This window comes from Aedes aegypti, chromosome 2, assembly GCF_002204515.2.
Source record: "Aedes aegypti strain LVP_AGWG chromosome 2, AaegL5.0 Primary Assembly, whole genome shotgun sequence".
Taxonomy (NCBI): domain Eukaryota; kingdom Metazoa; phylum Arthropoda; class Insecta; order Diptera; family Culicidae; genus Aedes; species Aedes aegypti.
In genome coordinates, this window is record NC_035108.1 from 272,514,924 (window position 1) to 272,541,508 (window position 26,585).

At 36.2% G+C, this 26,585-nt stretch overlaps 1 protein-coding gene across 1 annotated transcript in view; it reads right to left on the minus strand.

The window, feature by feature from the left end:
• Positions 1–23,008, minus strand: part of LOC5569675 (insulin receptor substrate 1-B) — a 665,066-nt gene extending 642,058 nt beyond the window's left edge. Inside the window, exon 1 of the mRNA XM_021845092.1 lies at positions 22,478–23,008. The gene's annotated coding sequence lies outside the window, so the exon portion shown is untranslated. The remainder of the gene's footprint in view (positions 1–22,477) is intronic.
• Positions 23,009–26,585: the final 3,577 nt, after the last annotated feature.

Genomic DNA, 26,585 nt, shown 5'->3' on the forward strand with positions numbered 1-26,585 from the left:
CATTCTTTGATTGGTAAAGAGGACGAGCTGTTTAATTTTCTTACAGCTAATAATGTGCATATAGCAGTTATTACTGAAACATATTTAAAACCTGGATCCAAACTAAAAATAGATCCTAACTTTTTTGTTTATCGTAATGATCGACTTGAAACATCAACTTTTTTCGTCATTTGAAACTAAAGTTTTTGAAACTTTAGGTGTTTCTGTTGAAACACAGCTTGGATTACCCAGCACGATGTATGCTCATCAATCTGGAGATGTTGGACGCCAGACGTAACAACCTACAAAGGCTCTTCGTTTTTGATCTCATCATGGGAAATATCGATTGTCCTGCACTTCTGGAAGACGTTCAGTTCTACGCGCCGCTTCGTCAACTCATAGGACTTCTCACGGATTCAACAATCCGTTGTCTTGATATTTTCGTTTGTTCAATTGTGTGAGTGCATTGTTTGATTTAAATGTGTCTAAGTATGTCTTTAAGAATAGGCTTAAGGTTTTTTTAGTAGAAGCATTAACCTAAGAATGCTAATGTCGCTACTGTTCGTGTTACCAACATCTAGTTTGCCACGCGCTGACAGCTTGAGTACCGGTCCTCAAAGTGTCAAATAAATGTTTAAATCATCCACTACAACATGGCATCGAACAAACAATGAAAATATACAGTTAAAGGTGAAAATAAACTATTTTAGTTTTGTGAGAACAGCGCTATTAGCGTTCTACTACTACAGTTGTGTTCAGAATAATAGTAGTGAAAGCCGATTTTCATACAAAATGCTCAACTTTGGCATGCTGTAACTTTGTTTTCATATGAGCAATCGACACGAAATTTTGACAGTGAACTACAAATATACTCAAATTCATTATCACATAATTTGTAAATTTTCACACTACTGGTTGCAAAGTTAAGCACCAAATGAAATCGCTCAAAATAATAGTAGTTTTAATAATTTAAATATATGCTGTATTTTATTTTTTTGAATTTTTCTTTATTCATCGTCTCAACCATTTCCACCTAAGCTATGAATATATAAACAACCCAATTTTTTACAAAATTGTTGCTGAACAAAAATTTGCAAAAGAAAAACTACTATTATTTTGAGCGATTTCACCTGGTGCTTAACTTGTTAGCCGGTAGTGTGAAAATTTTCAAATCTTGTGATATTAAATTTGAGTATATTTGTAGTTCACTGTCAAAATTTCATGTCGATTGCTCATATGGAAACAAAGTTACAGCATGCCAAAGTTGAGCATTTTGTATGAAAATCGGCTTTCACTACTATTATTCTGAACACAACTGTAATATTTCTATTGGTTTTTTAGCTTAAGAAACAGTCTGTGGAATGTAACAATTCGAGACGGTGACAATAAATATTAAATATACTGTCATAGCTGCCTATTTGCCTTTTCAATGCTCTGAACAGCAAGTTAATTTGCTCCAAACTGACTTGCGAAAATTGACGCGCAATAAGTCTAGTCGACTTTTTTTTAAATTCCTTTATTAGTATCATTCCAATAACAACATATTACATTTCATTTGCCGTAGGAGTTCAGAATTATTACAGGTAAGATGATTTCACCTACTTATAAGAGAAAAAAAAACGCTTTGAATATACTTAACCTAACTTAACCTAAACATATAACGCATTAATCGTGGCAATAGAAGATTGTAACGATTTTTGCCTGAAATTATTAATTATTTTATTTGACATTTGTTCCAATGTTTCAACATTGGATATTCTATGTAACTCATTGGTACTATACCAGGGAGGAAGCCTCAGAATCATTTTCAAAATTTTCAATATATTCTGCAGAGCTTTCTTCCTGGTATTACAACAGCTAGTCCATATTGGTACAGCATACAGCATGGCTGGCCTGAAAATTTGTTTGAATATCAAAAGCTTGTGCTTAAGACAAAGTTTTGATTTTCTATAAATAAGGGGCAGGGTGTCGACTCAATTTTGAAAATAAAATTCCCTGACTTTCCCTGACCTTCCAGTCATTTTCCAGAAAAGTTCCAGACCACTAAGTTGGTTAACTTTTAGAAGACGATTTACACCGTCTTCAGCACATAGGCTGCACAGACTGAACGATCACTAACATTGGGCAACGGACAACACGAAACACCCAGTAGCCCAGTGATGAATTTTTCGTTCTACGAAAAGTGTTCATCGACTAGAGCGGGAATCGAACCCACACATCGTGGTACAATAAGTCTAAACGACTGGCGCCGCAAGGCCACACAGCCCACGAAATAAGTACGATTTTTACAAGAAGATACATATTCGACGATTTTTATGATGATTATGTTATAGGTCGTATGAATAAACTGATCAAAATCTTATACTTTATTGAGATATATTTACCTGTCAGATGACATACTTGAATATTTCCAAAAATAGCATTTGGAATTCCTAGAATTATTTCAGGCATGCTTATAAAAATATTTTTCAGGATGACATAGATATTTTCAAAATAGTTTTCATTTTTTTCTTATCCCTTTTTTTCTTATTCACCTTTGATAATTCTTCACGATGATTCGTTACAGGTAATGTTGTTAGTTAATACTTTAGGATTCCGATATGAATAACTCCTAGCTTTTCTCCCCGAAAAATTTATCTGAATATTTTTAACGGAATGCATTCAGGGCTTGAATAATGCCCTAATTAGAAGGTTTCTAATGTTTCTCTTGAATTTGTCACACCTTCAGCAATGCTCCGAGGAACTCCTCTAAGAATTCATCTACGAGCATCTCTAAGTAATATCACAAATTTTCAAAAGATTATCAAGATTATTTCAAATGATAATCCTGAAAATTTTCTGCTTTTCAATGATTTTCTGGATTACTAAGAATAATCGAGGAAATTTGAGAATTATCCTCAGAATTTCTAGAGAATTTTCTGGGTCCTGATTCCTTATTCGAGTGGTTAGAGTCCGCGGCTACAAGCAAAGCCATGCTGAAGGTGTATTGATTTAGCATGATCAATTAATTTGCAGACAATAAACTCGTTTGATGTTGTGGTATTGATATTTTTTCCCTGACCTCAAGTGAAATTCCCTGATTTTCCCTGACTTTCCAGGTTTTTCCAGGTAGTCGACACCCTGAGGGGATAGAGACATTTTACATATTTGTTACATTTGGCTTGAATGCCCTCAATGTGATTTTTGAAAGTTAAATTCTTATCTAGCATGAGCCCTCGATACTTAACTTCATCTGACCAATTTATTGGAACCCCTCTCATCGTGACAACATGTCTACTTGAAGGTTTCAAATAAAGAGCTTTTGGTTTATGTGGGAATATTATTAGTTGAGTTTTGGAAGCATTAGGAGAAATCTTCCATTTTTGCAAGTATGAAGAAAAAATATCCAAACTTTTTTGCAATCTACTACAGATGACACGCAGAACTCGTCCTTTGGCGGAGAGGCCTGTGTCATCCGCAAACAAGGATTTTTGACATCCCTGAGGTAACTCAGGTAAGTCAGATGTGAAAATATTGTATAATATTGGTCCCAAAATGCTGCCTTGAGGAACACCAGCTCTTACAGGAAGTCTTTCAGATCTAGAGTTCTGATAATTAACCTGAAGTGTACGATTCAAGTCTAGTCATCTTTGTAGCCAACTGATCACTCATGCTGATTTTGATTCTGATCATGTCCCTGTTACATTTCAAATATCCCTTGAAGCGATTCTCAATCCTATCAGCTCCACTTTCAATTACACTGTTCAACAAAATAAAATGTTTGGACGGAACAGAGAGGCGTCTATCTTCTTCTTCTTCTCCTTTCTGGCGTTACGTCCCAACTGGGACAGAACCTGCTTCTCAGCCGACTACGACTACGAAAAATTGGGTTGGGTGACAAAACGTCGAAAGACAAAATGTCGAATGCCAAAACGACGAATGCCAAAACGTCGAACAATTGCTGCAACGAATTTGAAGAGTTTATTAAACTGATAAATAATCACAAAAATAATAGAAAAAAAACGAGCTTTTTGAGATGAAACTAGCTTGTTTTAAATAAAAAACAAATTATGCTAAGGTTAAATGCTTACGCTCTAAATACAGAAAATTGTTGGAGTTCCCGCATTCTGATTCATCTGATAGAAAAGAAGATTTTGTTCGCTCACGAAGAACAGGAAAAATTATGAACAGTGAACTGCTTTTGGGGTGAATTTTCTCTGCCGTTATGTGAGTCCAGAGGTGCGGCGAAGGAAGGATAAATGTCTTGGTATTCATTTTGGCTTCATTTTCAATCTTCCTCTCAAGGTGCTGCACTGCTTCTTCTCTGGTCCGAACTAGGTGTAAAATTGACAATTTTTGTGAAAATTCGTTCTATGCTTACTTTGATGAACATTGCAAATTGTGCAGTACCCAACGCCGTTCGTATCACAACCATATACTCCTTGGCAACGTTATTGTTATCTTTACCTTCGCATGAAAAATGACTGCTTTCGACGTTTTGTCCATTCGACGTTTTGTCCCTTTCGACGTTTTGGAATTCGACGTTTTGGCATTCGACGTTTTGGATTTCGACGTTTTGTCTTTCGACATTTTGTCCCTAAACCGAAAAATTGATGTGTCTGTTATGTTTATATGAGCTGCTTGCTCTAAAAAATCTCAGCAGTAATACAAAATTTCTATAGGTTAGACAATGATATGTAAGTGGTCTTACAAGCGCTAGCTGGTTTAGCAGGAGACGATGGCGAAGTCTGTAAAAAATGTGATAATATTGTTATTTGCGATTTCTAAATATTTTGATAGATACTCATTACTATCATAAGATCCATTTTTTTATCAGAATATCTGTAGAAAAATTGAAGACTAACGTAAAACAGCAAATAATTCAGTAATTAACATTTTCACATTTTTTGCGAAACCATTTGACAGCCGCTAAAGCAGGCATGAGCTCTTTTTGATTCAGTTTATGCACAAAACTAATCAGCATAATCCAAGGGTGCTGCAAATCATTTGAAAAAGGCCTCTTTCTACAATTTTCTTGCACTTCAAGACCGATATACACGCCTCTCTGATCCATCCAAAAATTTTATTTTGTCGAACAGTGTTATTTTCGAGCCGACTGGAATATATATGAAACATGTAATGACTCTAATCTTCATGTTAACATTTCTTTACAAACAAAACTTGGTATTGACAATGCTCTTGAAACTTCAACAAATTCCATTGTTGAAGCCAGTAGCATTGCTATTCCAAAATGTGAAGTAAAATTTGAATCCGTGATTATAGACGATGATCTTAAACTCTTGATCCGCCTTAAAAACGTGAGGAGAAGGCAATTTCAACGCACTCGCGATCCTGCTATAAAAATTATATGGCAGGATTTGCAGAAAGAAATCAAGAAACATTTTGCACAATTAGGAAACAAAAAAATTTAAAATAAAATTTCTCTATTGAACCCTGGCTCTAAGCCCTTTTGGAAACTATCTAAAATTTTGAAAAAACCTCAGAAGCCAATACCGGCATTGAAAGAGAAAAACAAATTATTACTAACTAATTGCGAAAAAGCTCAAAAACTTGCTATGCAGTTTGAAAGCGCGCACAATTTTAATTTAGGGATTACTAGTCCAATTGAAAATCAAGTTACTCAGGACTTCGAAAATATTCTCAATCAAGAGAAAGTTTTCGAAAATTCCTGGGAGACTGATTTGGAAAAAGTAAGAACTATTATTAAAAAATTCAAAAATATGAAAGCTCCTGGCGATGATGGAATTTTCTACATCCTCATCAAGAAACTTCCAGAAAGTAGCTTATCACTCTTAGTTGATATATTTAACAAATGTTTTCAATTAGCATATTTTCCTGACAAATGGAAAATGCTAAGGTTGTACCAATTTTAAAACCAGACAAAAATCCTGCAGAAGCTTCTAGCTATCGTCCAATCAGTTTGCTTTCCTACATCAGTAAACTTTTTGTAAAGGTCATTTTGAACAGAATGATGGTCCACATCAACGAAAATTCAATTTTTGCCGATGCACAGGTCGGATTCCGCCATGGACATTCGACCATTCATCAACTTTTACGTGTAACAAATTTTATTCGTTCCAAAAAAAATCTGAAGGCTATGCTACTGGCTCTTCTAAACATAGAAAAAGCATTCAACAGTGTTGGGCATAAAGGCTTGATAGTAAAATTAAAAAAAAAATACAACGTACATTGTTAGAATAATCCAAAGTTATCTGTCAAATCGTACACTTCAGGTTAATTATCACAACTTCAAGTCTGAAAATGTTAATAATGTCCTAATTTAGTTTTACCAGATAAAGATGGTAGTGTTGTCTCACACAGAACATCTTGATATAAGAAATGAATGTAATGTTTGAAATTGTACTAATGAAGAAATAAAAAGAACAATCGTGATGGACATCAATTTCAGATGTTAAAATACTAACAATAACACTTCGAGTGAAATAACGTTAACGTGTGCTACCGCCAGACGACGAAACAACCCAAGCCAGACGAAGTCGATGATGACGATGCATCGCTGACTGTAAGCTGCTAAACCAAACCCAAACACACGAAATGGATTGGACAGGGAATGCATCGCAGAGCCGTCTCGTAGTGAGCGAGCGCCAGCCTAGACCATTTATGAATGGTGCTTCTCTGTTACTATTAATATACCCGTCGATGCACCACCGCCGCCTCCCCCCTTAATGGGTCTTTTTCTTCTCCTGTTTCACCTTGTTGAGTTGTTCCAACCGACGCGATACGGTACGCTGATTACTGTTTACAATTACTCTGCCTCGATAAAAACTGTCTCGTATTTGCGTATATGGTAAAGTGCATTTTTCTAGTTTTTTTTCAGGACTTCTAGGCATTGTAACTGTAAACAACAACTTTTTTACTACAAGCATAGTACATATTTGTTCATAATAACGCCATCAAATTACATACGTATGTTTTTGTTACGCATTTTACGATTTTTCCAATACTACATTATTGCACTAGTTTTTGTTTTGTATGAAATTAGGTATAGACACAAAGAAAACAGCCGCTCTTGGTTAAGGTGAAGATATATCGAAGCTAAACCTTAAATTTCAAGGAGCACACATCTAGAAAGTGTGACTTCGATTCATATTCACCTTAATAACTATGCAGCTGTGAGGCAGGCTCTATGCCAATTGGTACGTTATGCCAGAAAGCAGAAGTTTTTTTTCTGAAATGTACTATTTTACTACAATATAAAACTTTACTAGTCACAACATGGCGTGGATTGCGCAATATGTCGAAGAAAATAAATATTGCGTCTTATGAAAAACATTGCTTATGTCTTATATATTTTTATGTGCATTCCATTGTGATAGTATACCATAAAAGGTGCACTTGCACATTGCGTCCAAGCAAAAACTCGTAGGACAGTCTCGCATCGAATCGTCGTGAGGTAGTTCGAGTCAGTCTCGTTCAAGAAAATAAGAAAAAACATCCTACAGAGCTCTGAGTGCCCCATTTGTTTTGAGTCGACATCAACAGAGCGATGCCACGAACACACGGCTCGGCGCTCGCAATCAATAACAATAACCACGCATCACTACTACCACTACTCCGGTACCATGTAGGCTGAGTCGGGGAGTGCTGTTTGTTGGGAACTCAGATCGATGGCGCGCGCATTCGCATTCCCATTGAAAAACAGTCTTCTGCTAGGCGGGTACGGTTCGCATCGCGCACGAAAGCCTTGGTAAAAGCAAGAGACATGGAATGATCAAACCCACTAGCAGGATTGGAATCCGAATGTTGTTGAAGGATGTCGCTTCTCTGGGACTCCCACATCAAATTGCAGAACGGAAAAAAATATTCAGAAAATTACCCGAGAAGTATTTTTACTTGCAAATTTAGCATTAGCATTAAACAATTCGCACAAATTCGTGGGTGCTACAGTCCTAAACCATTGTATGAGGGTTACCTCCTTCCCGTCCGTTAACAAAGTCAAAGATTTGGATCCTCCAACATATTGAGTTTTAAATGCTTTATCTATAATGATGACCATAGGTGTCATCTATTATTTAACAGTCATAAAATGTTTCCATTTACATTCATCTTTGGATTAAGGGAAAAGTATTGATTTTATGTCTAAAATTCACACAATCCCATATTCGTACACTTATCAAAATTTCAACATACAACATTCAAAACTGAATATTAATACTCTAGTTGATTGCTCAAGTGCTATATTATGTTGTTCAGACGTTGTAGAGTACATTTGGACAATTTGTAAGCGGACATATATGAAACTTATGTAAAATTATTAGAAATACCAGTTTTTCAATGATTTTTGGTATAAAATCCAATAATTCTAGCAATAGCGTTCATTTCTGTTGTAGGATTCAATCTAAAATATATATTCATGAGCACTGAAAGAGTTTTGGTTAAAATATATTCAGAATACAGAAATCATAAAAAGTTCTTATCCCCCTTGAGTTTAGAAAATTGTTATGTTATAACTTCAAAACTCTTCTGAAATGTTATTTTCAAACAATGTAAACTAAATTTTCGTTGTAAACAACAGTAAAAGGTTAATTTCAAACTTGACTGTAGAAAGATTCTTAAATAAAAACTTCGTTTTACAACACAGTACCCCATACTATGCTGTACATACCTTCACATAATTGATGATATCTCAATATTCAATTATTTTTGAATTCATATTTAAATTATACTCAAAATAGGACCCTATTCTGCGATTTATTTATTTTATAATAAAAATACAAAATATTCTGAGTGATATGATTTCTACTAGAATATAACCTGTTGTTTTTATCATTTTAAACAACGCATGTGTTGCGGCTACGGCAATAATATTTATTCTATCAATCTCTATGATAATGTTTGGTAGTAAAATATGAAATAGAAATAATAATTGCCCAATTTCTAGATAGGAACATTAACTTCGGATTATGTACATCCATTCAAGAGCCAAACTGAAAGAAATTAACTAAAATTTTTGCTTTTAGATTTTTTATAAATGTTATATTGATCAATATTGTGAAATATGAGATACCGATATCCACTCGTAAGTGCTCTTAAACTGATTGTAAGTTTTTAAACCACGTATTAACCATTGTTAATGAAGTGAACTTGAAAAAATACGTTATTGTTCGATTTACTAGATTGTTTTTAGCAAAAAAACATTGAAAAAGTGGTAATTTACTTAAGTTTCAAATATATCCGCTTATATTTTTTTTCCAAATGTACTCTACTACATCTGAACAACGTAATGAAGATATTGAGCAATCATCTTGTACAAAAAAAAATAGTTTTGGATGTTGTATGTTTGATTTTTGTTAGGTGTGCGAATATGGGATTGACTCAATTTTAGACATAAATTTAATAATTTTCCATTATTCCAAATATTTTAGCGAATGAAAAAAATGTGTTATTGCCGAACAATAGATTACTCCTACGACCTTCGTAATTGATGAAGTATATCGAAGTCCGTAAATCATTTAATAGTTTTAAATCAACTTGATGTGGAAACAGTGCCCCGTACGAAAATGAGGTTGAGTCACTGTATGAATAATGTTATTTTGGCATTGGTTCATATTGGAACAAACTCACTCAATTCTGCATTTGCAACCTCTCTGCAATTCGACGTTCAATGGACCGTCCGAATAAAGTTTCTACACTCAGGGTGGTGTAAACGATCCTGTTGGTTTTGGTCACCGTAAATTGAATGCGGAAAAATAACAAAACCGCACGCTTGGGCTTCCGAATTGCACTGCCCAACAAAACGCGAAAACCCAACACTCACTCCGGCGGAGTTGAAATTTAGCGTGACATAAGTTGTGTACGATCCCATACTAATTAGATGCTTCGAAGTTGAAAGTTTCTTACTATACTTTTGGAAAGATGTACTCCTTCAAAGAGTTTTGATGGATTACTACAGAGAATCATAGCATTTTTTCACATAGTCTGTGCAGAGGCGTCCCGTGAGGAATTTGATAACCTGTGCACTGACTCGCACAAACCGTTTATTTTGAATTATGAATACTAATTTTTCAATTGATTTTGTAAAATGTATTTCAGCTTAAAATGTAATTTCTTATTATTAACACCTTAAAATGTAATTTCCAATACTGTATGCAATCTTGAAGTGTCTGGAAGCTATTATATTTGTTGCTCATTTGACGTATTTTTTGTTTGTTTTCTGCGTTTCAATCACTAGTTGTAAGTTTTAAGAATTTCGGATGATTCCTTATACAATGTTTAAAGACAAGGAAAATTCTCAAAATTTCGGTGATACCTTAGCTTTTTGACGATGTCCACTTTACGAACACCGCAATTTATTAGTTGTCGGTCTGTTGAGCAAGAAAAGCTATATTCACACATAGTTTATAAATTAATTCAAAGCCACATGAATTTGGTTTATATAATAAGATAAAACATAATCAATCTGGCCAATATGTTTATAAAATCTAGTTTTGATTCCAATCAATATTGCGCCTAGTATCGCGCGACACCTGGAAGCTCCATGCAACATACATTCACACAAAGCATGTATGGCGTTGACGCTTTCTCTTCCAACAGCAGACGTCGTGACGCCAGTTGCGCGCGCTTTCTCAATTCTTGCAAACCAATGCGAGCGTCATGGGCAATTTCTCTTTCGGGTGCACAAATTGGAGTGAACCAGATTTTACCTATACAACGCCACTGTTGCTCTAGAAATGCCAATACAAATGCACATTCCTGCTGTGTCAATACCGTTTTGTCTCAAATTCCGAACAGACTCATATTCCGAACACTCGCTTTTTGTATGGAGATTTGGTTGAAATGTTTCGCTGAAATATGTCACCAAATAACAAGGAAATGGCAGTCAATTGCAATTCAATTTTATCGTCTCTAATATAATTTATATCGCGGGAGTAGTGATGATTCTTTAGTTTGAGACCAGTAGAATCAGCTCAGATAAATTTATTTGCGAAATTATTCATTTGAATATGATTTATTCGTGCTGTTCGGAATTTGAATCAAGGTGTTCGGAATATGAGACAGAATCAACACAGTGTTCGGCATTTGAATCAAAATGTTGTTCCACACTTTCACGTAAAAACAATACTAAAACTAATTAAATCAACATTATTGTCAGTACACCCACCAGCTAACAGTAAGGCTTTGTGAAGAAATTAAAATTTACATAAATATCAACTAATTTATGCCAATCAGATGCATTTGAAGTCACTGCTGGCCTTAAGTGTTCGGAATATGAGTCAAAACGGTACAAGCTATTTTCGTGCACAAGAAAGAGTGCACGGCTGAAATGAACATTCTCTTCAATACGATGGAGACGCATGGCAGTTTGTCTTGTTCGCTTTGCTGTTTTCGCCAAGGGTGGAACTGGCGGCTCTTTATTGCTACCCGGACGTGTCGCTGGTTCTAAAATGTAAACAACCATACAAAATAACGACCAAACAATGGTTACGGCGTAATCAATTTTCTCGCAAACATCTTTTTTGGGAATTTAGCAGAATTTTCTGATTAAATTTCCAACATCGCACTGCAGTAGCACGTAGCAAATAACTGCTTGCAAACAATTTCTTATAAGCGCATTGATTACCTGTAATTTTGCGAAGAATGATTTTTACTTTTCCGCGTTAAGCCTTAAAACTGGTTCTGGACTTAGGTTGGCGGCTTTTCAATTTTACTCCCAGTTGACAGCCGCCCTCCACCCTTGGTTTTCGCTTGCTGGTTGAGCAAGACCATGGGAGGGAGAATCGAACGGTTTGTTCACTGAGGGCGATGCACCAATTGAAGGTGAAGAAATCAAACAACATTTTCAAGCAACTATACATTATAAATGTTGGAAGTATTGAGAATTATAATACATATATTTCATTTGTTAGTTTGAAATCTTTGACTGTGCAGTGCACCAAGTGCACCTTAGGACGAGACGCCACTGAGTCTGTGGTTAATTACATACTAAATCTTTGCAGGTGTTCACGAAGAGTTATTTATAAGGCGAGTAACTAAAACTAAAACCACCATCGCACACAACGTTTTTTTTTTGTAGCTTTTTACTAGAATACAAGGAAGTGTTGTGTATAAATCGAATTAAAAGAAACAAATTATATTTTATAGAAACTGTCAGTATGTTTATAAACATGATACAATCATTATTTATTCATAAAATATAAAGCAAACTAAGTCTCGTATGCCCTGTTTTGCCTAGGCCTTAGATTAGATTACAAAAGAAGTTTAATACGTCATAGCTAAAATTCTCTTTGGCAATAAATAAAACCAGTTTATTTCATACAACTTTGGTAGTCTGTAGTTCAAAATAGAGAAGTGGTGAATAGCTGAGAGTGGCATCGGATTCAATAAATTTACCTTTTAAGAACTGTGTCTATTGTCAAAACTATGTCCTCGTTATATTCAGATTGCTACCAAAAAATACTGATCCTGTACTTCACTACATCCCGAAAAGGCTTCGTGCCGCACATTCCGGTGATAAGATGAAAGCATCTTGACGAACGAACCTGAGGTAATTGAAAGGTGGAAGTAGCACTACGACGAACACCTAAATGACACGGAGAACACAGGCGCAGAAGGTCACGACAGCGGAGGAATTGACTACATCAGCACGGCGGGTGAAGGAAACCAACCTGTTCTTACATTTATGGAAGCTAAGGATGCCAACAATCAGCGCAAGAACAACAAGGCAGCTGGTAGGGGGGGTATTAGAGCTGAACTCATCAAAATGAGTCCGGAGAGGTTGGCTGGCCGCCTGTCTGAATCGAATGATTGTCAGAATCTGGGAAACGGAACAGCTGCCGGAGGAGTGGAAGCAAGAGGTCATATGCCCTATCTGCAAGCAGGGCGATAAACTGGAATGTGAAAACTATCGTGCGATACCCATCCTGATTGCCGCCTACAAAACGCTATCCCAGATTATCTTCCGTAGTCTATCACCGATAGCAAATGAGTTTGTGGAAAGTTATTAAGCTGGTTTTATTAACGGCCGCTCGACGACGGACCAAATCTTCACTGTACGACCAATCCTTCAGAAATGCCGTGATTACCAAGTGTAAACGCATCACCTGTTCATCGAATTCAAAGCGGCTTATGAGCAGCTTTCCCGGGAAGCTCACAAGACTAATAAGAGCAACGATGGACGGTGTGCAGAATAGCGTGAAGATTTCGGCCGAACTTCCAGTTTGTTCGAGTCCCGCCGGGGACAGGGTGATGGACTTTTGTGCCTGCTGTTCTACATCGCGGTAGGTGTCATGCGGAGAGCCGGGTTCAATAATCGAGGTTCGATTTTCACAAGATCCAGCTAATTTGTTTGCTTCGTGGATGATATGGATATTGTCAGCAGAACATTTGGAACGGTGGCAGACCTGTACACTCGCCTACAATGTGAAGCGACATAAATCGGCTTAGTAGTGAATGCATCAAAAACAAAGTGCATGCTGGTAGGCGGAACCGAACGCGCAGAGCCCTAGGAAGCAGTGTTACGATAGACGGGTATACTTTCAAGGTGATTGATGAGTTCGTCTACCTTCGGATCCTCGTTAACGGCTGATAACAACGTTAGTCGTGAAATACGGAGGCGCATCATCAGTGGAAGTCGCGCCTACTATGGGCTCCAGAAGAAGCTGCGATCGAGCAAGATTCACCCCTGCACCAAATGTACCATGTACAAAACGCCAATAAGACCGGTGGTTCTCTATGGACATGAAGAATGAACCATGCTGGAAGAGGAACTGCAAACACTTGGAGTGCTCGAACGACGGGTGCTTAGGACCATCTTTGGCGGTGTGCAGGAGAATGGTGTGTGGCGGCGGAGAATGAATCACAAGCTTGCTAGGCTCTACGGCGGACCCTGTATCCAGAAGGTGGCGTAAACCGGAAGGGTGCGTTGGGCAGGGTGTGTGGCAAGACCACCGGACAACAACCCTGCAAAGATGGTGTTCGCATCGAATCCGGTTGATACAAGAAAGCGTGGAGCACAGCTAGCGAAGTGGCTTAATCAGGTGCTACAGGATCTGGAGAACGTAGGCCAGAATCGAAGTTGGAGGGACACAGCCATGGACCGAGTAAATTGGCGTAACATCGTTAACGAGGTTTTATCAAACTAATTGATGTAACACCAAGTAAATAAATAATAATAATGTACTTCAAAAAATATTTGCATAATTTTGGATACAAAAAGTATCCTGATATCTACCTTTGTAAAAGTCGATCGATAAATTGATTACGATTACATAAATCAGAATATCAATCTTTTCTTACCCGTATGCAATATAAGAACGGTTATAGCAGTTTACACACGAGACGGATCTATGCTGTGGACCGAATCATGCTTCAAGGCGGCCACTTTAGCTGTTCCGCGCATAAGAAGAAACGAGAATCACTAAAATAATAACAAAAACAGTAATCGCACACCAACATATCCGCGTACAGGGTACGTAGGTATGCATGCAGACACAAACCATGGTGTGGAAAAGAAAAATAACCCCAAACGCATTCCCTCATGAATTCCAAATCAGTAAAAATGGTCCATTTTCTCGTTAAGTCGCACTTCGTGATGGATTTCCGTTCCGTGAGCAATCGCGGGCGGAACAAACCAGATCAGATTGAGGCGAAATTTGCGATTTCTGGTACCTACCTTCGACTTTACTTAACTGTTCGTTTTTTCGCAGACATTGATTGTTCACATTTTGCACTTTGAAACTTTTCCAAGCTTATTCTCAGTTTTGTATGCATTATTGGAATTGTCTGTTCAATCAACATCCTATGCGTTGAAAAATCTTCCCATCACTTTGATATCACCTTAATGTTACTTATTGCTCCCTACTCTACTGTTGGTAGGATTTTGAATCAAAACAGAAATTCCACTTATTTTCTCATCAAAACAACGTCACCACATCGCAATACGTCTTCGTAAATAACTACAAATCTCGGGGTCACCGTAATTGTTGTTATTATTGTTAGGTGAAGGGATACAGGGTGCAATAAAATGTTTCAGATTACACCAGATCAGCTATTGGGATCCAGAAAATGTGTAATATTCAGGTTACAGCCCTCCTCAAAGCACGTGATATTTTGCCAGGAGTTCAGCAGGCTTTTAGAAATCGACGCCTTTTTTGCAGTTTTTCCCTCCACAGCAATTGACCTATGCATTTTCATTTAGAGGAAAAAGGCTCGCAGTTTTGGGTGGGAATGCTCAGGGCGATTCCGCCTTTCTAGGCGAAGCCCGTGGATGTTCCGCTAACCACATCCATCATGGACGAGCTTCCCATTTTTAGGAACGCCTGTCTGCAGGGCTGCCAGATTCAACAAATTGTATAGGAGGTGCTTAATTTGGCTATTTTCGCTTAGGCGTGACTCCTTCATAGTGGAAGGATAATCATGAACCCGGTCAACCATTTTATTAAATACTTTAAATATCTTTATCCAATAATAAATATTTCTGTCGCTTGATCTTCACTGTCAATTTCGTTACGTATTTTCAAGTATCTTTATGAATCTATAAAACCCTATAAGTAACTTTCTTTATCAAGCATGCAATGTAAATCTTAAAGAAATGATACTAAATTCCATTCGATCATGTTTTATCGATTGGGCTTTAGTTGCCTTCATGAATAATCATCGCTACACTTGTAACGAATGATGTTAAAGTAAAGTTATATATTGACAAAGAAAAATGAAGCTTTGTATCGAGGATGTCCGGCCGTTTAGCCTAATTACGAACAAAAAATAATCAAACACTACATCGTTGATGAGTAGGAATCATTAATGTGCATTTTTTTAGGATGATATGGGACGTAATGTTTGTCGCTATATAAGTGCTCCTAGAGAATGTTCAAATCGATTTGTAAATTCAGGTCATCGCGTCAAGACTTAAAACTAATGGTTGGATTGTCTCTGGGCTATCAACGGTATGCTATGGGTCAAAATGGTTTTTAATGTTTTTATCAGAAATTTTTCCTTCTTTTAGTCATAGACTATTCTTTCGAGTCATACTGGTTTAATTATTATTGGTAATAATTTAGCTTGTATTTTAATTGGGTATTTAACATTTTTGAATCATCGGTAGTTCTTTAAACGATAATTTGCATTACAATTGCTTAAATGTTCATAAGAGATTTTTCATTCTTTTGATAATAGGCTGGCCTTTCAAGAGAAAAATGTTTTTCAATTTATTCGAAGTGAAAGCTTGTTATTACTAGAATTATGAAAAAAAAATACTAAGTACGATTCGAGGAATCGAAGGGCGAATAATTCGTAAACCGTTTTAGTTACTGTCAAATGCTAACTACAAATGCAATGTGGACACCTCTGCTGGCAGTTATTTCTGATAGCAGAGAAGTGAATAATTGGCTTACATTTCGGATGTTCTTATCTCAGCACTGACCGTTTCTTGAATTAAAACTAATGAGCTTCTCATTTGTTTATCAATGAAGATTTATCCTTGTTTAATAAAAAGCTGTTCCTTGAAACACATTACAAATGCATGCTGCAACTGTAGTCAACTATTGTTTTCAATTTCGGCCAAACGGCATTCGTCCAAATGACCCGGAACCGTATCGTTTCGTAAAGCAGCGTAAAGGTATTCTGGTACATCGTATGACAGGTCTCGATGTTTTGATTTTCCATGGATCGGAATATTTGACACCGAATATGATTTTGCGCGGCATTTTCGGATCTTTTCCTTCAGATCCAAAATATTGCTAATGTTTTTGATTAATGATATTTTTTTGAAGCTCGGTAAAGCAGAAGAAGCTCGGTAAAGCAGAAGAAGCCCGCTATTTTGGTATCGAAATTTTGATAACATTTATCGAATGTTCTTTACGCACAGTTTTTTTTCTTATGAATCGATGACGATCGCTCTCGATTTGTTATATGAGCGTCTTTAAAGCTCGATATAAAGAAATGTGAATAAATTCAAAGATATGGTTTACTGGGAAATATTCAAATAAGGTACGCCCATTAAGTACACTACGCTTCAAGAGTAAGAAGAGTTTGCAAGAGCGTGACAACTATTTTTGTTTCATAGCATTATGTTTTTTTTTCGAAAACATCTAATTGGTGGGCTGTTTATAAAACACGTTGCTTTTTTGGAATGGGGATTGTATTGACTGGCAATAATATGTCGATCAAATTCGAAAAGTTTTGAAAAATATGAGAGAGGGCGTTTCTAACACACTCACTTCATATAACCGAGTTCGAATTTCCTGAGCATAAAATATCTTCGTCTATGTCTTTCATTACACATTTATTAAGAAAAAACCACAAATGTATGCTTAACTTACACAGCATTGAGCTTACTACTTTGATGCTGTTATTTGTTCCATTATCCTTGATAAAATGTTGTAATGTTTTTTTTTTTCTCTGAAACATTGCATTTGTGATTTTTTAGAGCTTTACTAACGGGCAGATAATTCTGGGACTTAATAATAATATTTAATTTAGCATATTTCTACAAACATTAGAAAATGGCAAATCGACTTTGGTAAACAGTAGCTTTGCAAGACCAATTCTACTCGATCATGCTCACCCATACCACTATCAGGAAGAGCTAACACTAATCTTCCTGATAGTGGGGTTAGCTTACGTGGACGGACTAAAAAGAGCTCAACAGCAACGTTTCTGAAAAAAGGTCCAAGACCTCTTGGGCTCTTCCCTAATGTTTGTTTTCCAAAATATTATTCTAAAATATTATAGTTAACTCTCCCATACTCGATATTTTGTATCTCGATATCGTGTTAGAGAACCATAGAGAAATTTTGTTTCCATGGCTACCTTTTTGATCCCTAGAATCGCATTTGTACTGGTTTTGTGTTCTATAACTCGATACCTTCCTTACTTGATGGTCCCTTGAATATCGAGTTATGGAGAGTTGATTGTGTTGCTGGTTAACATACCTGAGTGATAATAGAAGCACAGGCAAACTTTAAACGGACATTCCAAATTTAATATGCTCCTCACCCCACAACCAGCGGCGCCTTTATTTTACCTTTTTAACGACTCCATCGGATAGTGAGGCAATACTGTTCTTTCTGCTCTTTCAGACTACAATAACCTCAACAACCCATCAAGAATCCATAAATATTTGATTAAATGTATTGAAAAATTCCTAGAAGAGTTCTTAACAAATTTTCTGAAATAATCCTTGGCGGAGTTTTTGGAGAAACTACTGGAAGAATAAATGAAAAGAATTGGCTTTACCACTTCTGTAGAAACTCTTTTAGGGATTCCTGGAAAAATCCCTGAACGATTTCTTCAACGATCCATGATCAACTAGTGGAACATACACTTTGTAGTTGCTACTCCGTGATCAAACAGGATAGTGATATTGCACAGACAACCACTCAGATGGAGCTTGGGTTTTAGTTTTTCATCATCTTCAACGTACAGTGACACCACCCTTAATATTTCTAGATTGATAACGGCGCCGGCCACGTCCTTATGTCCATCCGTAGGTAGAGGTAGGAATGTTAGCTAGATCCCGTCTCCCTGAACAATTTTCTTCAAAAACTCTAAAATAAACTTTTGAGGGGTGTCCTGAAAGAAACCCCGTAGAAATCTTTGGTAGATCTGCTAACAATTGAAGACACCGGTTGAAGAAATTGTGGATAAATTTCTGGAGGAACATGTGTAAGTCAATGGAGATAGTAGCGTTGGATTTGATGGATGAATTCATCTAAGAATGCCATGAGAAATGGATGGACAAATTTTTGAAAGAATTAGTGGGAAGCTGTAGAGAAATCACCAGATGAATTTGTGAAGCTATTCCGAGGAATTTGGGTAAAAATTTCTAAAGAACCTGAGGAATAGTTGGTTAAGAGCCGAATTCTTCACTTTCGTTTAAGCCGTAAACCATGCTTACCCATATGATTGAACTTGGTTTAGGGCCTAAGCGGGGGTGAAGAAATCGACCCTAAGAATATCTGAAAATTTCTCTGGAGCTTCTTAAATTTTGCACCAGGATTCACTGCAAGCGAAAAAGTGACTTTAGAGCAGGGCTTCCCAAAGCACGGTCCACGAAGTGTTCTAAAACTAGTCCATGCGTACCGTATTTTACGGGACAGTACCGTTTTCAAGGCTTTTATCAGCTGTCCCGTTGGTTTATTGAAAATGCTCAATTTGTCCCGTGTTTTTGGAAATATATTGGCATACCGTATTGAATAGCATAAAAATAAAAACAAGAGTATAGCGAACAGTTCTATACCTAGTCACATATTTTACAGAACCCTGTGAAGTATTCTTGAAAAATCTAAGGCATGATTATCATAAAATCAGAGAATGGGTCTGAACCATGGGTAGAATTTTTAGAAACTAGTAGATGGGAATATACGTTTTTTTTTTCAGACTTGTTTACCAATCTCTGGGTTAGCCTAGAAATCATTCTCAAAGAATTCAGAGCAGGACTTTCAAAAGGATTCTGATAAATTTTAATGTATCCACTTACTGGTTTTCCTTGATGGAGAATCACGAATAACTAAAGAAAATGGCCTATTTTAATATAAAGTGGGATTTCGTTTTTGGCATGCTCCGATTTTGGCACCCCCCGATTTTGGCAACAAAATGGATCGGTTTTTGGCAACATTTTTCAATACCATTAAAATTTGTAAATTTTGTAAATATTATCGTGTCTGTTGCAGTCACTTGAAAAGCATGTCAACTCCACACCGATTACATTCCAGATCTCCATTTTCGTCGATGCTTCCCCAAATCTCACCAACTACTAAGGACTCGCGTACGCGCTTATTTACTTCAGAATAATCATTGGTCATACATAGGCAACGTTTCATGACACCAATAATCTCCACCAGTATCTCAACTTAAGACCAACCTCTTTTCATAGGCATTCATATTAAGTGACCAGCCCACTTGAGTCTGCCAGTAGGTGATGCAATAAAAAAAACACTGTTCTTCAGATTTGGAACAGCTCAGGAAGCACCAGCACCGACATAAGAGCAACGAAAAATCTATGACTCACACAGAGTTACTATCATAAATTTTGTCTCGCTGTCTTTATTATTATGGATTTACATACATTGCGTATGTAAAAACACACCGCAATAATAGATACAAATATGTACAGCAAAATGTCGTGTACCTTACCTTTTTTCAAATTTCATTAAATAACATGACAAATGCGAATACAGTCCAAACTACAATTTATTTTCAATAATACCATTGAAGCGTGCGATAAATACGACTGAGAGTGTTTTTACTTTTTGTCTGTGGTATTGGTGTGTATATTGATCTTTCTGCGTCAACTATTTAAAGCTACTTTCTCTCTTTTCTATAGACTCTATAAGGCATTAGATTTGTTGAGAAACTATCCAGAATTCTGTACAAGATTGTTAATCAAGGATACGGGTCTCAACATCATTACGAGCTGAGTCTATGAGTTTCCTGACTATACCCTGGAGAATCCTTAAGGGATTCTCCGTTCTTGTGGGACTTTTCAGAAATTTTAACGAATTCATGAGGATATCTGCAGATTCCAAGTGGACACTGAGAGCTTCTTGAGGGATCTTTAGAGTGTATAACTGGTTATGGAGGATTATGTCCAAAATCTGGTGATTCCTAATAAACTCTAGGGCGTCCTGTAAATTTTAAGCGGGATAATGTGAATTTCTAGTAGTATTTTTAATATTTTCGGCGAAAGCTTGAGGATTTTGAAAAGGTTCCCAGAGGAATTTGAGGTGTGCTAGTGGTAGCCTAATAATAACAAACTTTTAAATTTCTTCATCGGAGACTTGAGAATTTTCGGCAACATCGCAGCGGAATTCCAAGATGTTAACTCATAGCAAAATCCTGAGAACGCTCTGCGAGATCCTACGGATGCTTGGCAAGATGATTCAGAGCTCAAGCGTTTTTTATGTAAATTTCTTATGAGAACCTGAAGATTCCTATAAGGTTCTTAAGGTTTCATGTCAGGATCCTGTAAATTTCAATTGATTTCATAAGGCAGGTGTAAAACATATATCTAGCTGAATTAAAAATTATTTCAAGTAAAAATTAAGGTGAAGATGAATCGAAGCCAAACTTCAAATTTTCAAGAGCACGGATCTGAAGAACCAAACATCCGCTTAAGCTGAAAACTTAATCGATTGATCATTAGCTGGTGGTAAGCATTCCATTAGGTTTTCAGCTCAAACGGATGTTTGCTTCTCCAGATCCGTGCTCTTGAAAATTTGAACTTTGGCTTCGATTCATCTTCACCTTAAATTCTACACAATTACAAGACATTTATGCATCTTCACATGTTGTTTGCCCTTTTGATACTGTCAACGATTCACTATAAAATGCTTCACTTTATTAGAAACATAAATTGAAGGAGCAATTCTAAACTCATCGAATTTTTCAAATTTTACGCTAAAATCCAAAAGTTAAACTGATTTTAAATGTTCATTTAATTAGAAAAAAAGGTTATGCCGTTTTGCAATACCCAGCGCTTTTGATTCGCAAATACGTCTTTAAAAAAAAACATTTTTTTTTTTTGTTTTCTCTCATAGTTTTAAGAAAATGTCAAGTTCTTCAAGAAAAGTCACTTATGCGATTATTGGTTTTACAAGGCCCTCTTATACAAAAATTATGCATTAAGCTTCTAAAAAAAATTGAAGACGTTGAGGCGTAGAAACGCGGCCAGAAAATCGTTTGCCAGATTTAATATTACGGAGCTATAGATTCATAGCATAGTATAACCCTCCGGGAAAATGCTTCGAAGTGAACCTTTTCGAAGTCTCAACGTAATGATGCTTTCAAAACCAATATTTGAAAAGTAAAACTTGAAATATGGGTTCCGATTTTGGCACGGTTCCGTTTTTGGCAACTGAAAATTTCAACTTTGTTGCCAAAAACGGAATCCCACTGTAATATTTTTTTTTTTGCATTAAACTTGATATAATTCGAAAATGACTGCTTCTACAGAAGTTATGCAGATAATCATTACGGTTGAGAGTCATTACAATATTCTTATTGCGTCATCAGAACGTATTTATTTTGATAAAAAAAACAAAATTTTGGAATTCGATCGAAAATTGTTCTTAGAAAAAAATTGTAATTAAAAATTTCTCCATCATAAAACATTGTCCCAAAAATCTGTTTACTATCATGATTCTCTGGTGAAAATTAAAAAAAAATATTAAAAATGTTTTTTTTGTGTAACTTAAAAATTAAATTTTATTTTTGAATTTTTCATGAAAAAAACATAAATTTTTTTTTCTCTCAAATCAACAGTTTCGGAATTAGATTTTTTTAAATAAGTTGCAAGAAAAAATTTAAGATTTTGTTCATAGATAATATAGGTATCGTATTTATGTTTTTTTCGGTAACTTCAAAATCTTGCGATGACAGATAAAAATTGTTGTTAAAATGTTATTTTACATACTAACTGTCCAAAATAAACAATTTTCCATGAAAATCGACCTTACTATAATTATGAACACATCCATTATACAGTTATACACCCTTATGTATCAAACTCAAATTTATTGCTTAATGAAATGAAATTTACCTTATCAAAACAGCTTCTTCACTTTTTCATATCTCGAACGTGATATTTAAATAGCTTTTTCAATTCTTCACACATTTATCAAACTGTTAGACGATGCACATTGAACTGCAAATCCCTTTTGGTTCAAATCGATTATCATTTCATTTTACATTATCGTATGGCAACACTGCACCGTTTGTATCAGGCTCGCGTAAAGGGGAGCTCGTTGTTATTCCACACACACCCTCTCTTCCCCTTCCTTTCCTTCCGCACAGAACACAAACCCACTATTTTTGTGTTATTTTTCTCCCGTTTTTCCCAACCCGAACAAGCACTTTTGAAAACGCACAACAAACGCGAAAAATCACTGAAAACCGTCGCAAAACGGGCGATTTGCACGATTACGGTCCGAATCCATCGTTAATGGGGCAAACCGAGCCAAATTCCACCGGATATTCACTTGAAAAACCATGTGTTTTGATTATTTCCACTAGCAGTACGAGTTTTCACTACGTAGTAAAACGCGTCCATCTTGACTTTTTTGAGTGGCTCGCTCGCTGGGTGTCACACCACGCACACACATGGGCACAAGGGCACTCACTTCCCTCGCGGGTCGTCGGTCTCACCACCACAATCGCAGCAGGCGATCAAAATAGCATCAAAAGGCGGAACGCCAGCCACAGCCTCAGCCAGACATCAGACATCAGAGCGACCCGACGAGATAACGGGAATCGACAGCATAACAAAAACACTCACCGATCCACTATGGGCGGTTTCCATACAGACTGGCGGCCAAAAATATTTTTTCCATCTCATGTCGTATTTATGAGTTTCATGATACAAATTTGATGTTTTATTTTCAAAAACAAGTTTTCGAGACTAACTTTTGAATAGGGCCTATAGCGAAATATTAAACTTTGTTACTTATAATGCATATAAGCCATTTATGCGATTAAATTTGTGCAAACCATTATAAATATTAAAACTTACATAAAAATGATGATATGAATGATTTAGCGAAATTCAGTTATTTTCTGAATTAGTTTTTAGCTGTTTTCAATAGAAAATGGTTAAACATATTGGAAAAATTCAAAAAGCCCTAAATTAAAAAAGTGCAAATTTGTGCAGCTAAATTCTTCACGATCCTTTAGTTTACATCTCAAAGTACCCTTGGAACTGAATTTAAGCCTGGGACAACTTGGGACAAAAAAGTACTCGATGTGTTAACTATAAGCTTATTCGATTTTTTTAACCGCTTTATAAAAATACATCATAGAAGCCCCTATTTTGAAGCTTTTTTTTTATTTTATTGTGTCTAGGAAGCCTTTTTTGTAAGCTTTCAAATGGTGTAAAAACATTTTACGTAAGTATTATAAAAAAAAAGTTATATTCATTTGAGTAAACCATAGTTTTTGTTAATAAAAACAAGTTTTTCTCCATAGGCTCAACTTTGGCACCTCATATCTAAGTGTGCAATGCAAATCATGCCGTAATATTTTGGGGATTTCTTAGCAGACATGTTTACAATAAAATGGCGAACAAGAATTGAAATTTAGAGCACATCACTTTTTTGATTATTGGCCACCTGATAAGCCATAGTGCGATCGTGGGCTTGCCATGGCGGTTCGCTCACGTGCACTAGGGTAGGGTCAAATGGTCCAAAATGCCACTTCAAGGATTTGTGTCGTTTTCTCCTAATAAGATCCACATTTTAACGCCATTCGAAGACCTAACAGTAACTTTACAATATTTGCTAGCTAACATCATAAAAACATTTTCCAAATTTGAGTTTTTTTACGGGTTTAAATCGTGTAGAAAACTTGGTTGAAAAATGGGGGTGGTTCAAAATGACCAAATGGATGGGGTAGAATGCCATTTACTATGAAGAACTAGTAGTTAGCAACCAAGTTTCTCCATGAGTTTGCTCTGTGGTATGGAATCCTTCGAATAATCGAATCACTAAGAAAACAATTAAAATCTTTGACAAAAGAACTTAAATATTATCTTTTCTTGTTGTTTTATTTAAATGGTGCGGTGGCGTAGCCAGAAATTTTCTCTACGAACGGTAGGGATCTTTTTACGAGAAAACACTTTTTCAAACCCCCCTTTTCTTAAATACACTCTAAACTGCAAAACCGTTCACATTGTATATTGCAATACCAAATTATCTCAGATTTATGCATAAAAATTGAAAAACAAGAACATCAAAAAACAAATTCTGGATAATCGAGTCCCCGGATAATCGAGCCCGACCTGTAATCGGAAAACCTTAATATTTAGGCAAAAAAAGTGAAAAATGTTCAATTTCACCGGTAAATAAAGGAAAACTCTATGCGTTTATGTCCAAGGGTTGTGGCGGCAACTCTTGGCTAAACATATTTTAACATCGTTTGGCAAAGAATACAAATTGTAACGTTCTAGGAATGATTTAATGAGGTGAGCCATTTTACCCCATCAGTGTAATGTGTGGTCTACGTTTAATTATTTATCCGTTTTAACAATGTCTGGTCTAATGCTTCATAATTTAACAAAAAGATTGTATTGAGTATTGGCGAGGTTTTCTTTTATGAGCGATGAGCGTTCTGATTTCTTATACACGGAGAAAAATAATTAGTAAATACAACCAATTTTTGGTTGATTTAGAACAAAACTTTAGTTTGAAATATGCACAAACAATCAACAACATGCATTGGTTAAAACTAACTAAGATTCGAAGTTGTTCTTTGCCACGATTTTCTAGGTAAATTCAACAAACCCTAGTTTGAAACAACCAAAATATTTGTTGTTCAATTTGACAGTTCTTGAAACAAACAAAAACGTAGGTTGATTCTAACTAAGAAACGTGGTTTGATTCAACCAAGAATAGGGTAACGACTGTTTATTTTGATCTTAATCGCTAACAGTTGGCGCCAGTGGCAAAAAGTACAGACAACAACCCTTCGAACATTCAGTTTATCTGTGCTGGCCGCCTAGCGGCGACACTGATGTGTATATTCCTTGCACTGATCGCGCTACGCTAGATTCTCAAATTTCAAACACAAGCGCATGGAAGAATGGTAGTCGGTGAACTGTCAAAACGTATGGGAAATAATGAAAAAACGTAAACTATTTGCAATTAGGAAACTGGTTCGAAAAAGTAGTGATTAGAAATCAAGCGTACACGGAGAAATCAGACTACCCAAAAAATAAGTTCTTTTTACTCAAATTTGGGTAAACTGCATTTAGTTTTTACCCACGGTTGGGTTGTTTTGCCTCTCTCGCAACAGCAATGTTGTCAAAAACAGAGAGAGACGCACCGACCCAGCGTCGAAGTTCAATGGAATAAGCCAAATTTGGGTTCTTTCGAGTTTACCTAACGTTAAGTTGTTTTAATCCATCACGGAGACTTCGAAAGCTAACGATGGGTAGATTTTTTTTTAGCACTGGGTTGTTTGTTTTGCCGCTGTCAAATGGAAACAACCTAATGATAGGTATATATCAGTTAACTCAAATTTGGGTTATCCCACGGAAGAGCCGAATTGCGTCAAAAGAAGTCAAAGTTGGGTTGATATGCGGCTCCGTGTAATATGAATACATCACTTTTTGTGTTTAGTTCATCTTCCATTGTGCTTTCTTTGCTTCAGGATTTCGTTTTTACTACCACTGAAAAAGAGTCATCTATTGCCTTTTCAGTTTTGAATATCGCCCTATTGGTTCAAAATAAACTTAATACCCTGGTTGATTTAACCGATTTTTTGCTTTGAATGTGGGACTGTTTTTTTTCATATTTCTTCATAATTATATTATTGATTACAAAATAGTTTCATGCGTTTTTTTTTTTCTACATTTTATAGCATTTTCTTTATAAAATGAAGATGATTATAACTTCCAAGACGATGACAGGATCTTGCTAATAACGCAGGCGCAAGTAACATCGAAAAATTTAACGATATTTCTAACTGACCGCATTAAAAAAAAGTCTGCCTTACCATTGTAGTTAAACACATGCAGCACAAGTATTCTTCGTGTACTCGTGGTTGGATTTTCGCACCCATTTTGTGCTATGATTTCATCAGGATCTTGGAAAATAGAAGATTGGCTAAATGCGATAACATCATGTAATCAATTATGTTACCTCCACACGTAAATT